Source organism: Gavia stellata, chromosome 26 (genome assembly GCF_030936135.1).
Source record: "Gavia stellata isolate bGavSte3 chromosome 26, bGavSte3.hap2, whole genome shotgun sequence".
Lineage (NCBI taxonomy): Eukaryota > Metazoa > Chordata > Aves > Gaviiformes > Gaviidae > Gavia > Gavia stellata.
In genome coordinates this window covers 8256588-8274051 of record NC_082619.1, presented here as the reverse complement: position 1 = coordinate 8274051, position 17464 = coordinate 8256588, and positions in this window count along the sequence as shown.

Sequence of the window (17464 nt, the reverse complement as noted above, 5' to 3'; positions counted from 1 at the left end):
GTCCCATCCCCAAGGTCTCAGCCAGGTTCACAGGAGCTTCTTGGAGGACAAAGACGACGACGGTGAATAAACGTGATGAATTTTGGAGAGACGGGCTGGAAGAAGAGGCTTACGTATGGGTCTGAGATGAAGTAGTTGCTGGGAAAATGGGACATTTGTGGGTTTTGCGCATCTTCTGTGCCACCAGCAAATGTGACATCAGAGCTGTTGCTTTGAGGATGGGCAGCCAAGTAGGAAGATGCTCAAAAACAGTCTTGCTCAGCAAAAATTTAACCATCAGCCACATTTTTCCATCCCAAACTGACAACTGCAGTCCTTCACCAATTTCTCAGGCAGCACAAGTATTGCAAAGCTCAAATCAGATCGACGCCAGTGCAAAACCCACCTGCAACCTCAACATAGACACGTGTCAACGATTCCAGCACAGATCCCGCCACAAACTATGCAATGACTTGTTGCAGCCGTCGCTGCAGCCCATAAACCGCCCATGAGCAACATGGCAATTTTTAATAATGCCTTTTTGGGGTGTTTATTTTGCAAATCAAAGCCTACAGGCTTCATGCAAATCTCCCAACACCTGCATGAGTAATTGCGCTGGGTAAATGCAAATGGAAATCTGCTTTTTGGTGGGCTTGCAGGATTTGGTCTAAATGGAAACTTGCTTTTTGCTGCACTTGCAGAAATTGGGCTAAAATCAGCAGACCTAACCCAACTGCAGAAACACGGGCAAGATGTGCACAGGAGCATGCAAAGATTTCCCCACCCGTGGGAAAGCCCTGAAAACAGCAATGCTGCAGCACACCTAATAAAACCCTCTCCTCCCTTAAATCTGCCTTGTTTCTTGCTATATCCTGCTAACACGCTTGCAAATTTTCCCTTCGGGAGAGGGAAAGAAATCCCTCTGGAGCCGGCTGTTTTCCTCTTTCCCATATGGCAGATAAATCAGAGCTCCCAACTCAATGAGTTTCTGCTTCGCATCCCTCTCTTGCAGCTCTCTGCCTCCTCCTGGTCTTACCTCCCCCCGAATTTTCTTTTAAAATGCAAAATTCCCAATGAGAAATGACTCTACAAACCAGAAGACAAAAATAAGGTTTTCCTTGAGGCATGCCAGGCTTCCCGGTATCGGCAGAGAGTTGCCCCCATCCAAGCCCTGAGCCCAGACACCAAAGATTGTGATGTCAGCCGCTAGATTAATTGGCCCCATTTAAACATCTTTCATTTGCCCACTTGAAAGCAATTTTTTCCCCATATTTCCAGCCTCGGTGACAAAAGAGTGGTCTGAGATGTGACGCGGTGATTTATACAAGGTCCAGCTAGCTAGGGAGATACAAATAAGTTTTTAACTCCATTGATTATGCTTAATATTTAATACACTGTCATTTCCATTTAGTCTGAATGGTAGACCCTAAAATACATTCAGCCTAGTCTGAACTCAATAAATGAGGAAATTGAGGACAAAACACAACTGGGAAGTGTTCACGGTGTGAGACAGATGTGCCAAATTGGTTTTGCAACTTTTTTTTGTACAACCTGGCCTCAGAGGTCCATCTCTGTGGATGTACGGGCTTCAGGAGGAGGAAGACTGAAATGGGTTTGTGCCTCGAAAATGGTGGGACCCAGGTACAAGGTGGAAAAGGCCAAAGGGAACCAAGTTATTTCTCAGAAGACATCATCAGGGTCAGTAATTTCTATCATTAACCACTTCAGAGCAATGCCAGCCTTCTGTTCCAGAAGGTAATTTGGTGGACACCCATCATCATGTCTTTCCATGCCTTTAGTGGGACATGTCCGGATCACGTCGGCACAGTTTACTCAATAGGTTGGGTTTGACCTTCTTGCTGGAGATGCTTCCCAAGCCAGGCCATGCTTGTGTCCTCCACAGACACGTGCTCGTGTCCTCCACGGGCTCAGTTTCCTCCAAGGGGGACAACCCAACATGCCAAAAGTACATTGCAGGGCAACGAGCCCTTCCACGCAAGTGCCGGTCAGCTCACGTCAAACTACTGATTGGAAATAGAGCATCAAGGCAGGGAGGATCTCCCCAAAAAGAGATCCTTGTGGTGACCCCAAGGTCCTACAAACCCACCAGAGAAGTGATTTCAAGGTGAACCCAACCTGCACCTTTACTAGAAACAGGGCAAAAACAGACTAATGAGAAATTCAGCTGCTTCATCACATCCTTAATCCTGGGGTTTTTTTGGTCAAGGGAAGGTCACCAGCAAGAATCAGGGCTCAAAGGGCAACCTGGGGGAAATAATCCTGCCATTATTGGCTGTTTATTAAAAGGGACTTTCAGAGGAGACAAGACTCAAAAGGAAAGATGCTCTGCTGCGCCGTGGACCAAATGAAGCTTTTGGGTTTTCCCCTGAGATGCCCCCACCCTAAATATCACCAGTTTAGGAAGAAATCAAGCACTTTTTCAGGATATTTGCACAAATTGAAAGCGGCACCTCCATTTTCAGTGACCAAAGATTTCTCTTTGCTCCTTTAGGAGGAAAGTTGCAGCCAACGGGGTTTTATTTTCTTTGTCACCTGTCGGGTGCCTACGGTTTTGGCACAGATCAAGCAATTTGTCACTCTGTCAAGCCCTAATTTTAGCGATCGAGGTTGACTAAAGGACTGCGAGACCCTCGGTCTCATGTACATCTTATTTTAAGCTCCGCGTTTCAGTTATTTTTAGCTGGTGACCATTTCTCCACATCCTACTGATGTGCCAAAATTTTGCAGTGATAACAGCCCATATTTCAAGGTATTTTTACAAAAATATAGCTGTGTTTTCCTCCAGGCTGGCCATGGCTTGTAGGGCTCATAACAACATGTTTTCAATACTTGAGCTTTAAAGTGAGATTCCCTACCCAGCCTGGTTTCTAAAAAACAAAGAAAAACACAGCAAAATAGTATAATTCCCCCCTAAATGCTTAGTGCATTTAGGGAAGTGGTGATATAATTTGGGTATACTGGAAAAGAGCAGAAATTCTCTCAAATAAACCACCACCGAGGTCACGACTCACCACATCCCACTCAATTAATAAATATAATTGGGCAATTAATAGATATAATTGCCCAATTAATATAAAGCAAAGCAGCCTTACCGTTTGGGGGGTGCTCAGGGAGCCACTGCCCTGCAAGCGTCCTCCCGCCGCCCCGAAAACAGGATTTTCTGGGTTGGGATCACAACCTGGGAAAGCAAAGCATGAAATATTTGAATATTGAGAGAAAATGATGAAACAAGAAGGCGAAATACTAAGCAGAGGATGAAGCTTTCGGCACTAGGAAAGGTCTTTCGGCAGTGTCACTTGCCCATGGTGGGCAAGTCCGCTCTTAACGCGCTTTTTTTGCAGGATAGTGGGGAAAATAGGAGGAATCAAGGAAAACTTAGGTGGGAATATCCCCTTGGAGGTGAAAGCAGGGCTAATGGCTGAGCCAGATCAGACCCCCTGGGTTTTGCCTGGGCAGGTTTGGACATCGCCAAGGAAGGACAAAAAATAAATCAGATTTTTAGAGGTCGAACCGAGATGTGTCCAGAAAACGAAGGCGTGCTTGTTGCTGGTCTATCCACAAAGGATGAAGGGCGACACGGTCCCGTCCCGTCCTTTTTGGCTGCTGGAGGGCAGCGAATCCCCAGCACGGGATCTCACTGAGGGTTAGCGGTACAATCCGGGTCTGAAAAGGAGAAAAAAGGGAACAAACAATGGAACAGCATGGCCATTGGCCATGCCCCTGTTTTGCACTGGCTGTCGCTATCCCCCTGGTTAATTATAATCTTCGCTTGAGTGTAAATGTGCTTTTACACTTGGGCTCAGACGGCGCGAACTAGGGAAGAGCCATTAACTCAAAAACAGGGGAGCTCCCAGCTGTTACTTAATAAGCAAAAGTCCACACAGATGTTAGAAATGATGCTGCATCTACCACGGGTCTGGCCTTTATGGAGGCTGAGGTGGGGATTTCTAGACCCATCTAAGCAGATCCAGTGGAAAAATTAAGATAGGCTGAGCACGGATCAGCACGGCTGCGAGGATGTTTTGTGTTTGACTGCAAAAAAATGAATAAAAGAGATAAAATTCCCCAGATCTCTCAATATACGTCACCTCTAGCAAGCCCCTCAGATCTCCAATATACGTCTGATAAATGTCCCTCAATATACATCACCTCCAGATATTACCTCTATGTTAGGTGATAAACATCACCTGAGATCTCCGATATATGTCTGATATATCTACCTTGATATATATCAGCCGGTAAAGAGCTCCTCGGATCTCCAATATATGTCTGATATATGTCCCTTGATACACATAATCTCTGTTGAGATCCTCAGATCTTCAGTATACATCTACCTTGACATAAATCACGTCTAGACAGCTCCTCACCAATATACATCGGACATATACGTCTCTGATATATGTCACGTGACTGAAGCTCCTCAAATCTCCATTATATATCTGATACCTCTAGCATGATATACATCACCTCAGGAGAGCTCCTCGGATCTCCAATATCTATCTCCGATATGTCCCTTGATAGACATCACTGCTAGAGAGCTCCTCAGATCTTTAATATACATCCCATATATCTACCTTTATATATATATAACCTGGTACAGAGCTCCTCAGACTGCTGATATATGTCGTGTGTATATATATACACATACCTTGATCTGCTGAGCTGCTCAGATTTGAATGTACATCTGATATATGCACCTCTAGATACACATCACCTCTAGAGAGCTCCTCAGATCCCCAATATACATCTGATATATCTACCATGATACACACCACCTCCAGAGAGCTCCTCAGATCTCCAAGGCATATCTGAGGGACGCATCTCTGCTATACGTCACCTGCAGAGAGCTATGCCTCACGTGGTGAGGCCATATGGCAGATACATAAGAACCGTTTCCCTTGGTTTTAATTCGATCCCAAACCCCTTGCAATAACAATGCTCCCATTTTTGTGTCCCACAGCTTGTATCCACCATCGCAGACAGGAGTATGGGTCCAAAAGGCAGAGGTATATGGGGAAGCTTGCATAGGAAGTGCCATTTCTGGAAACCTGGACATCACCAAGACCATTGCCCAAGGAGAGGTATGGAAGCAACTGGGTGATTTCAGGGCAAAATGGGGCACAAACCCCCAAACATGGAAAACTTGGTGAAAGGGGCAAAAGGTCAAGATGCCCCTTGACTTCTCGGGCAAGCGTAGGTCCTGCCAAGAGGTTTAGAGACCTAATCTGGGTTATGCTTAATGCTCAGAAGGGGCTCAAGTCCAAAACTCTTCCACCCCAACAGTAGCTGAAATATCCTTACGGATATTTATGATCAGGAATATCAAAAAACCTGCAGGCTGGTGCCTTGGAAGAGCACGCACAAGCTGACGCCAAATACGCATCGAGGACCTGGGACTTGATTTGCATTGGATTTGTCCTGACAAGGTGATGAACAAGCTCATGTTTTGCAGCAATCCTTCATCCCTGTAAAGACTTTCTTCTGTCTTGTGGAAGAGACTTTTGTCATCTGGGCTCGCCATGTGAACAAAGCATGAGGAGCAGAGGAAAAGGAGCAGATAATTAAGGCTCTGCCAGTGCTAAAAGAGCTCTGGTAGACTGATTTTCATGCTTGGAGGTGATAAGGGCTGAGGTCTTGGATGCTGTATGCATGTAGGACAAAAATATGGGCTAGTGCAGCTTCTGCACAAAAGATGCCATTTTCGTCCCCATCACGAAGAGCACCAAGAGCCAACCCCACCAGGGACACCTCCCTGAACACCCTCGCAGAGGGAGATAAGTCTTTTTGAGCCAGCGCACACTTTTAGCGACTTCAAAAGGCAGCCTTTGAAGTTTAGCGGAGGCCTTTGAAGTCCTCCCGAAGCGAAAGGGAGTGGAGGAGATGCCTCCTTCAAGATGCTTCACCACGGGCGACGCAAGCCAGCAAGATACATGGTGTCCCAGGCACTCATGGTTGCATGGAGCAGCTGCCCGAGGGTCATAAATGAGACACCATTTATGACAAGCCATCAATCCCCCAAAATGCCCTAATCAAACCCCCAAAATGCCCTAAATCCTGGATTACTTGACCTGGATAATATCCAATGGCAGAGATGGGAACCCAGCATCCCGGGACCTCAGCCTGTACCCAGGCTGCAAAAAGCCAAGGGCATCCCTGTTAATAAAGATTTAATTAAGTGTAAGGGAAGGCTAATAAAGCTGACATTTAGTCAAAAAAAATCCAGGATATTTGCAAAAAGTCTAGGATTTCAAAGCGTCACGTCGCCTTGTTTCCAATGCAGGCAGATCGTGACACTTCCAACCTCATCATATCAATGCTGCTTAATTGTGACTATGATTTTTTAATAAATTTAACGCCAGCTCCTCTGACTTAAGTGGCAACAACCAATGGTGAAATCCCTAATAACACTGCTGGGTTTTGCTGAATTATTTTTATACCCCGTGCTACGAGCAGGAGCAAGCTGTACTGGCCCCAAACTCTACACCCATGGGGAAAACCAAAGAAACCCTGCACGCACAAAAAATAGTATAAATGCAGAAATCAAAGCTCAAATTTCAGTTTAACTCTTTAAGGAGCTCCAAGGAGCGATCATGACTCTCCAAGCGCTTTGGCAACACCCAGTGGCATCTGCAATGAGGACCAGTGCAATAAAAACCTTTGATTTGTTGGGTTTTTCCCCCCCACGGTGCAATTTCTGTAGCATCTCCAGCTTCTGAGTTAGGGCTGGGGCTGGATGTTGGGGACGCTCGAAGGTGCCAAGAGCAATATGGTATTTTCATCCTTCTACCTCCCCAGTCCCATGCTCAGTGATGCACTAACCCCATCCTTGCTCAGAGAGAGTGAAAAGATTTAAGATATGCCCATACACACGCAATATTTCCATCTTTCTGCAAAAGCAAAGCCATTTCGCCGCAAAACACGGTCGGGGAGAGATGAGTCCATCAGTGGAGGCCCGCTATAGGTGATTTGCATTATCCAAAGGGGGCACATATGGAAATACTGGACACACCCCCTCCCGGACGTGCACATGTGCGCACATCTGGGCCCGGGGAACAAAAGCGGGCTCGCTACACCGTGCCGATAAATAATGGAAAGTCAAAGTGCCCCACAGAAGCGGCACCATACTGTTCGGCCTCGGGCAAGACGGAGGAAAATTCGGTACCCATGAGGTCTGGAACAGTGGGATTAATAACACATCAATTTTAATGCAGGGTGGGTTGTGGGGCTTTTTTTTTCCTTTTTCCTTTTTTTTTTTTCCTGCTTCACAAACAGCAAAGTGAATGTTTGAGCATCTCGGCGGGGGGTTAATGAGGACTCTGATTAGTTATTCAGATTTGCTGATGCTGCCTCCATCCATCCTCAGATGGGGGAAAAACGGGAAAGGGTTTGCAGAAAAAGCTCTTAAAGACAACCTGCTTGGCTTTTGCAGCTCAGGTGGACACAGGTTTTGGGGGGCTCATGCTGCAGGGGTCCCCAAAACCAAAATCCTTGTGCCAGCTTTGGGGCAGAAAAGCACATTTTCCCACCATTTGGGGGGCGATGCGAAAAAGCTGCTGCATGTTGGGCCATGCTGATTCCTATAAAGGCTCAAGGGAAAATATTTGGATTTGTGGGTTTTTTCACATGAAAAACCAATTCTTGGGAGCTTTTAATAAAATTTGTGTGCAATTATGGTCAGAGGTACATGACCAAAAACGCTGGATGCACGGATGCAAAGATACATGGGCGCAAGGATGGAAGGAAGGATGGACCATCCCGTAAGCCACTGCTGGACTGCAAAAATGCAACATATTCCACCATTGCCGTATTTTATAAAGCCTCCCATAAAAGTCTAATAAAGTACTTACGCAAAAGCAAGGAGCTCACCTCTTTGCTCCTTGGCCCAGAAATATTTTAAGCAGGTCGAGATCACCCACCACTGGAGCGTTTGGGGGTTTATTTCCAGATTTAGGCTTTTGTTCTTCACCTGCATCAAAAAAAAAAGGCAACCTGAGAAAACAGATGGCAGGTACCCGGAAAGATGCTGACAAAAGTCTTAAAGGATGGAGCCAGAGTGGCGTTCCATGGCACTGCAAAGGGGTCTCGTCAAAAAAACTAGGCATTATTTTAGGATTCACTTTAGGATTCATTATTTCTTCAGCAAGAAGAAATATTTTAAGGATGGACAGGGTGGTGACAGCACTCTCCTAACGGTGAATTCATCCCAGTGATGAATGTCAGGGCTTTATTTCTAGTTGGGTCTAGAGACCCAGTTGGCTCTTGCTTTGAGCATCACTCAAATTAGCATTCAGCGGGGGTTTTTGGGGGATAAACTCCCCAGTATTCATGTCATTCCCCGCAGCACCTGCCAGGATCTCAAAAGAAAGGCAAACTGTCGATATCCATATGATTTTGCAAACTCCAGGGCTCTCCATCCCAAACAGGCTCTTTTCCCTGGGACCACCTCCATATGCTTCGTCTCTGTTTTAAACGGCGCGCTAATTGTTCTGAATTAACAGCTCCAGCTGGAGGAGCAAACAAGCAATTTGCAACCTTAAGATAACGCCCAACTTATCTCAAGTGATTTAAGTTGGGGTTTTTTTGAGGAGAAATAGCGCCTTTCTGGTTGCGAATGCAGCGCTCAGAGCTCACATCCCCGAGAGGATTAATGCACCCATTTAGCAGAAGTGGCTATTAGCCCATAGCCACAGGAGGAGGTGTGATGGTAGGAAAAAAAAGAATAAATAAGAAATCTCCACATTTGGCTTTACTTTAGAGACAGGAGAAATATAATCCGTCCTCTTCACTGCTGGGCAACCCAGTGATTGCATTAGGGCTCTCGAATATTTTCTCCCCAACACACTTTTTTTTCAGATTACATTTACATTTTGTTTCAAAATATTCACGGTCTCTCAAACAAAAAAAGACATCTTTCAAGCTTTATCCCTTTGCCGTCTTTCACCTCTTTTTCCCTTTTCTTTTGTCATTTGCTGCTAGATAGAGGAGGCGAGAAAGAAAGACTACGACGATTATTTGTTTACAAGACTGGATCTTCAACATGGGTAGTTTGTTTTTTTTTTTTTTAAATTGGCATTTCCACCACTTTAAATACTTTCTAATATCACCCAGAGTGTGGGATTCAAGAAGCAATGTCCATCCCCATCTCCCCACCCTGTCATGCCTGGTTTCAAGAGGTACAAATGGTGCTGGCAGTGAAAAGGACTCTACAGAAATGTTATTTCTCCTATGGGAATGCATAACTGCTTTGGAAATGCAAGAAAAGCTGTCTATGATTACTACCACGTGTCTGCTGCCAGATCGAGTGGAAACTCTTCTTGCTAACCCAGCCAAGGTCGAGTTGGGAGTCAAAGTCCATCAACCCCCAACGGCTTTCCAAGAGCATCAAGGTTGGGTCCCATCAGATGACTGGTGTTGTGGATGGAGTCATGCTGCTCCAACAAGGTCTTCTGCTGAAGCTGGGACAGTTTGTCTCCATTTTACAGGGAAAAAGGGGTTTAATTGTGTCCTGAAGACACCAAGACAGGACACAATAGAAATGCAACAATGGATCCTTCTCCAACGACGCAAGGTACCTCCAAAATACAGACTCAACGTCCAAGGCCTGGGACTTGAGCAGCCTTGGATGCCCGGATTCCCGGGGCCGAGACACACTACCCAACGACCTTCTGGCTCACGTATAAAGTAACAGGAGAAGCAATAAACCACTTTGGCACCTTCCCTGGGCATGGCAGCCCTTGATAAAAGACCAAAATTCAAGGGAGGCAGCCTGACACCACACTATTCCCAGCACACCCTGTTACGCAGATGAATCCTTCTTGATGGAGAATTACAATTAGGGCTCCGTCTTAAGGAGATATCAGCAATCAGATATCTTATCAAATGCCACCTCAATTATTCAAATAATCCCTGGCTCTTAGATTTGGGTGCTGTTTAGGGAAAGCGGTCCGATTAATGTGCTGACACTTCCCCATCACGTCCGACATCCTCAACTTCATGTCTGATTACGGAATTTGCATTCAATTTAATTTTTTCCATCTGGAGTAAATGAATAATCCGAGTACCTACCCCAGCCTTAATTACATTTGTTAAATTAAAAACCCGGGATGTGAGAAATTTAAATGCATGTAGCTCCGCGGCCAGACAAACCTGCACGTTCAACCTGCTGCAGCCCTGCCACCTCCTGCTCCAATTTCTCTTCCTTCCCCACAGCCATGCATCAAAGAAATTACAACTAGAAAACAAAAATTCTTTCTAAACGATGAAACAATAGATGATCTTTTGACATTTCCAGAGCTGTTTGCAGGGGAATGAGATAAAATGTAATAAATTCATATACTTCTGTGTGTTTCTTGGCTCCGGCAGCTAAAATTTCCATCTCTTTATGCAGGAGTCCTGGGGAGCAGAAATCCTTGATAATGCCAAACAATTCGACACTTTATTTTCTCTTTACTCCGCACCATGCAAAACACAGGCTTCAAGCTGCCAGCTGCTGGGAGTGAAACCAGATGCCACATCCCTTTTCCATATGGAAACAGAAATCGCCCCGTCTGGGGGGCGCGCGTGTTCCCCTTGGTTGCAGCCCTCCATGACCCCGGGGTTGCTACCAGCAGGAGGCAAAGCCTCTCCCCAACAGCAAAAAAAAAAATCATTGCAGTGGTGCAATCGTAATTTTTTATACTCGGCCTGGTTCAGGCCAGATCCTGGTACCATCAGCCCCGGAGAACGGCAGTGACGATTTGCCTGGAGCCACCAAATTTCCTAATTTTGAACTAAAAAGGTAAACAGGGGGGTGGAAATAAAACCACCAAACGACATTTTTTTAAATAGCTTTGCAGAAGCTTGCTAAATTCTTTTGGAGGAGATGAAACTTAAAAGGCTGGCATTAATAGGTGGACTCAAGGCGGTGGTGAGAAAAGTGTCCGAATATTTAAAGAATAATTAAACAGAAATGGAAGATAAAGCATTTTGAGCTCTGGCCATTTTAGGAGCAATACTCCATGTAACGCCTGATGGGAAATGTCAAATAAATATATTTGGCTGTTGATCTAGATGTCAGCGACAATGAAAACATTCAGGAAAGTCTATTCTTAGCGCTCCTAAAGACTGAATTAAATAACTTACGTGCAAGTGAGTGCAATGGTAATAATCGCCCCCAGTTTGGGGTTTGCAAGACCGGTAATAAAACACGGCTAAAAATATTCAGGAAAGCCGTGCTCGGGTAAAGTGAGACAGGTGAGAGCAGAGCCGAAAATAGCTTTTCCCTTTGCTCTCAGCGTGTTCGCAGCTCAGTCGACATTTCTGCACTCCGGGGAAGCTGGATTTGACTCCCCACCCCCAAAAAAATCCCCTCGGAGGGTTGTAAGAGAGCGTCCCGCCCCAGGCACGGCAGCAGGATTTGGCCATCAGAGAAATCCCCTCCAAGCAGGCGGCTCTGATGCCATCTGATGAACGTTGCGGTTCCTCATCCTTTCTGGCTTTCTTCTGCTTTGTTTTGAGTTAACAGTTACGGTGCCAGAGGAGAAAACATGTTTCAACAACCAGGTCCCCAGTGAGGCTGTTTAAAAATTAATTAGTGCCATGCAACATAATAGCGATGAATAGTAATTTTAGCTTTTGTACCTACTTCATCGCCTTCTACGCCACCAGTATTCCAGCTTTTCTATGGTCTTCCCAGCCAACCAGGACCTCATATGGAGGGTACCCAAGAAATCACTGCCCATGTCTCCTGGGAATACCCCATTCAACACCAAACACCCCCACCATGTGTTTTCTGTGGAGCTTTAAATTAAGGTCATGCTTGCTGAGCTGCCCAGAAGGTAGGAACCTGCTCTGTGAGCATCGTCTCAAAACTGCAGTCATCCAAGGGTACAAGCTTGGCGTGACCCCTCATGGCTCCTGTGCAAGGTGGTATGGAGGAGGTTGTGGGTCCTGGCTTTGTCCAGGATGGAGGACGGAGGTCCTCCCTCCATGGACAGAGAGCCTCCATGGGTGGAGATCCCCCAGCCCTGAGGATGGAGAACATTCAAGGGTGGAGATCCCCCAACTATGAGAATGGGGAATCTCTGAGGATGGAGATCCTCCATAACCAAGTATGGTGATCCATCAACCCCAAGGCTGAAGATTCCCCCCCAAACCCAAGGACAGAGATCCCCATAATCCAAAGATGGAGACCCGCCAACTCTGAAGGTAAAGATGTCCAGCTGCACGGATGGAACTCCACAAAATACCAGGATGGAGATCCTCCTAATGCCAAGCATGGACATCCCCCTAGCTGCAAGGATGGGGACCCCCAAACCCCACAGGTGGAGATCTCCAAAACTCAAGGACCCTCACAACGCTGAGGATGGAGATTCCCCAAACTGCAAGGATGGAGATCCCCCAACCTAAGAATGGAAACCTTCCAAGGAGAGAGATCCCCTCCAGCCACGAGGATGAAGATCCCCCCAAAACCCAAGGATGGAGACCCCCTTCCCCAATCCCAAGGAGGGCGATCACCCCCTGGGACCTCACTGGCTGCATCGCTCACCCCACACTGCACTGGGCAGAACCTGGGGGCATCACCCTGCTCCAGTGATAGCCACCCCCCCCCTAAACTGCAACCCCAAATGAGCTACCATCCCGCTCCTTTGGGCAGCTAGTAAGACGGTGGGGACCGAGGAGCCTCGCCGCGTCAGCTGCTTTCAGGTGGATGGTGAAGCTGAGGGGAATTTGCAGGGACATCTGGAATATATTCATTTTACGGCATGTTTCATATCACAGACAGGTACTTTGAAGCAGTTAAGTAGTAGCAGGGCGGCACGTCCCCATGGGTGGGCTGCGGTTTGCGCTTTCAGCTCGAGCCGCCCCAGCATGACAAAGGGGCTGGGGAGACGGAGCTGACGTTTTCCAAACACAGCTTTGTGCCTCTGGGGGCAAATCCAGAAAGAAATTAAAAGCCAAAAGGCCAAAAAAAAAGGAAAAAAAAAAAAGAAAGAAACCAACCCCCACGTCTAAGTGATGTTGATCCCCACATCAGGCTATTAACAGTCCCATCACAAATTGTAAATGACTCAGATAAATTAAATGGCTTAGCAGCTGCGAGGAAAGGCCCTTCTGAAGAATCATTTGTTTGGCGGAAAAGAAATTAGTCGGGAATTTAAAATCTTTTCCAGCAGCTTGACGCAGACGCCCTGCCAAAGCCCACATGTTGCTGCTCGCACAGCCCCGGGATGCAGCCAGCCCCCGAAAGGAAAAGTCCTCCTCGAGCATCCGAAAGTGGGGAGATGCAGGCGTGCTCTCATTAGAGTGCCACTAACGAGGCTGCGTGACGAAGAGGCCTGAAAACAGGAAGATTTGTCCCAAAACACCCCCACGGTGAGGGAAACCCGGTGACTGAGCTGCAATTGAAAAAAAAAAAGGGGACGGTAACTTCGGAGCAGGGCAAGAAGCTGGGGTTGCACCCCTGGGTGCAGTGAGGTGCAGTGATTCACCCCCCAAATACAGTGAGCTGCAGGAATTTACCCTGGATGCAGTGAGCTGCAGTGATTTACCCCAGATAAAATAAGCTGCTGTGATTTACCCCCAGAAGCAGTGAGCTGCAGTGATTCACCCCCGAAAAGCAGTGAACTGCAGTGATTCAAACCCAAGTTGCAGTGAGTCGCAATGATTAACCCCCAAAAGCAGTGAGCCGCAGTGATTTACCCCCAAAAGCAGTGAACTGCAGTGATCTACCCCCAGACGCAGTGATTTGCCCCCAGATACAGTGAGATGCAATGATTTAGCCCCAGAAGCAGTGAGCTGCAGTGATTTACACCAGATGCAATGAGACGCAGTGATTTCCTCCAGGTGCTGTAAGTCGCAATGATTTCCCCCAGGTGCAGTGAGCCGCAGTCAGTTACCCTGAAAAGCAGTGAACTGCAGTGATTTAAACCCAGGCGCAGTGAGACGCAGTGATTCACCCCCAGAAGCAGTGAACTGCAGTGATGCACCCCGGGTGCCGTTAGAAGCAATGATTTACCCCCAAAAGCGGTGAGCCGCAGTGATTTACCCCCAGATGCAGTGAGCCGCAGTGATTTAGCCTGAAAAGCAGTGAACTGCAGTGATTTACCCGCAAAAGCAGTGAGCCACTGTGATTTACCCCCAGAAGTGGTGAGATGCAATGATTTCCCTCAGTTGCAGCACACCCCAGTGATTTACCAGATGGCTCCCCACAAACCCCAAACCTCCCCATTTCCCTAATGCTTCCAGACAGGGAAACACCAGGGCCAAACTGTGCTCACCGCAGATGCCCTTTCTCCGATGTTAACACGTGAAATTAATGTGTTAAACCTCCCCGCATTCGGATGCTCCCCTGGCAAAGACCTGCTCCCCATCCATGTCCCTTTTAGCTTATGCAAAATTGAGGGTTTTCTTCACCTTCAGACGCTATTTTGCAGACAGCAGCATCTCAAAACCCCTTTTAGTGGAAGTTCAGAGGTATAAAAGATGCAAAATGCCCCTAAATTATTCACGGTGTTTCAATCGAAGCCCCGCGATGGTATAAAGGGAAGAACCTGGTGACAGAGCCACAACCCTGGGATGTCTCCTTGTCTCTGTTTGGATGGAAAAACTCTTCTTGTATTTACCAGGGAGAAAGGAATGGGGGAAGAGGATCAAATAAAAGGGTTTCCCCCATCCAGCAAGGGCTGGAGAGCGAGGAAACGCAAGGAGCACCCGTTTTTCAGGTGCATCCAAACAGAGCAACCCAGTTGCATTTGCCTTTTGGCAACACTGAAGCTTTTCAAAACTTATACAGGATCAGAGGAACAAAATTAAAGTGGGGCACAGGAAGAGAAATTGCAAACCAAGAAACCACCACGGCAAGAAGGGATAGAAGCAACCAAAAAAAAAAAGGTGAAAAATGAATAGGAAACTTGGAAGTGATTTTGCATTTCAAATACAGGAGGTTTTCAAAAAGGAAAAACCCTCAAAGATCTTCTTTCTTCTAGTTTTTCCTCTCTGTTTTGCTTCTTTCTGTTTCATTGAGCATCCAGGTGCTCCCGAGCTGGGATTTCCTTTTCTCCGCCTCCTACTTGGGGCAAAACCCCCAAAAAAACCAAACCCCAAAAGTAGGACACCAAGCCCTGCTCAATCCAAACTCAGCTTGATGCTCACTAATTACCCGGTAATAGTATTTATATGCTGCTGGCATGCTCGGAAATGCAGCTCCTAATAACCGAGGTCTGCATCAATATTAATGTCCCGGCTTGACTCTTGATACCCAGGGACCGACGGGAGACAAAGAAACATCACAGCAAAGTGAAAGAGGGCAGAAAATGAAATAAAAAATTATTTTTTCCATGTTTGGCAGAAAGGGAGTGCTTGAGATCAAATGATGGGATCCCCCCTTGGCGTGTATCAGCAATCAAAATAAATATAAATTGTAAGTTCCCATCTCTGGGGCACAAATCTTCCAGCAGCAGAAAATTTTTCACCATCCATAAGCCTTCCCTGAACTTTGAGTTTCCCCCTAGGTAGGAGAAGGCTGGAAAAAATCTTCTTTTCTTGTTATGGGAATGGATTTCTAAAATTCAGGGCTTTCCCCTTACCCGAGTTATTCCAAGACGATTGGCATCAAATACTCATCCCTGCAAACTTCAGTCTACTTTTGATTGCTCATGCAAAACCTCAGGCTTTGGGTTGGCTCAGCGAGAAACGCCGCTTGAAATGATCTCCTGAAAAGCATTTTTTTCCCAGCAATGCTTCAATCCTTATGGAGAGAGGGAGCGCACCCCCCCAAAATTCACCAATATTATATTGCACGTGAATATGCACATGAATATTTGCAGAAACGTGGCTACGCAGGGCACAGCGTGGGTTGCAAATGTGCCCCGGTGCCACTCTGTAATTCAATTAAAAACCTCTTTTCTTAATAACTTCTATGCAGAGACACCTGGCACACCGGGAGCTTTTAGGCAGAGTTTAAACAGAGTTAATAAACTATTAATAGCCTGCAGTAAGGCTGTGATAGATTTGAGCTGCATGTGCTCTGCACACCTTGGTACAAGGTGTTACTACCAACGTCTGCACCCAGCGCGCACCAAAAAAAATCACGGAGGTCTTCCATGAAAAATGCAGTTTCAGGAAATGAGACATTTCTCAGGAAAAGATGCGTATTTTCAGCATTTTTTCCACCAAAATGAAATCTGGCAATCTGAGAGTAAGCGTGGACGTAGCGTTTAACCCATGGAGCGTTGGGTGTGGTGTTAACCCGCGCCTCTGACCAGTTAATTAGTGTTGATCCATGCTTGTTAGCTGTTAATATTCAAATAAAATTAATGAAAGCCATAAAGTTCATGTCCAAAACCTCAATATTAGAATGTTCCCAGACCATCGTCTTTCGGTGCTTTCATTTCTGTGGAAGTTGAGAATTTCCTTATTTTTAGTCAAATTCCAAGCGAGAAAAAGGCAAATTCTGGAAAGATCTTGAAAACAGATGTTCTCCTTCCCCAACAAACCATGGTTATGAAGCATTTACTGACAGGGATTTATTTGAACACTTATTAGACAACAGCAACCAGTGATGCATTGACCCTTCAGACAAGACCCAACCCTGCGCTGATGACTACAACGACGAGTAACGCATTGACCCTTCAGAGAAGAGCCAACCCTGCGTTGATGACTATGCTACATAGAAGGAGGACTCAAGCCAACTGCCCGAAGACTGCCATAAAAATCAAACGCCCCTATAAAGTGATTTCAGATATTGCAAGAAATCCCCAGAAGAGACTATTTATAACCTCATTTGGCAATTCGGGCTGGAAAGAGCACTCTGCAGTTGTAGCCTTGGCCATCAATTCGGGTCAAACTCGAGAAGATCTTTCTAAAGAGCCATTGAGTGACCCAGTGGAAATGGCAATTTTTCATATGGAAATTTTCCCAAAGCTTAAATCACCTCTTTATTAAATATTTCTTAGTTCTAACTTGTGGAAAGAGGCCACAAGGTCCATTCCAAGAGGAGCTGTCTATGAGAAGAAGTCAGAGGATAGAAATGAGCCTTTCTCAGGGAAAAAAGTGAGGATATCCACTCGAAAGATGCTGACTGGCACCACTGGAGGACCCAAACCCAAACCCTAAAAAAGGAGTTTTCTGTCTTTCTTTGTTGGGGTGATGGAAGCAGAACCATGAGAAGCAGCAAAACCTTCTTCCAACTTCTCTGGCTGCAGGTGCTCATCACCTTTTGGGCATTCAGAAATGCCGTTTCTCCAACCAAAACCATGTCAACCCACGAGAAGACCCTTCTGCCCCGTTTCCAACCATGATGAGTGAAAAGCGAACGCCTTGCCTCAACCCTTCCATCAGCACCAGAGAAAACATCCAAATCACCGCCACTTGCAAACCCCTCCCTGCTTTTCCCACTCCTGATGGCTGCTTTCTCTTAGGGAACCTCCAAGATACCCAAAACCTGCCCAAATTCAAGACCTACCAAAAAAATAACCAAAATCAA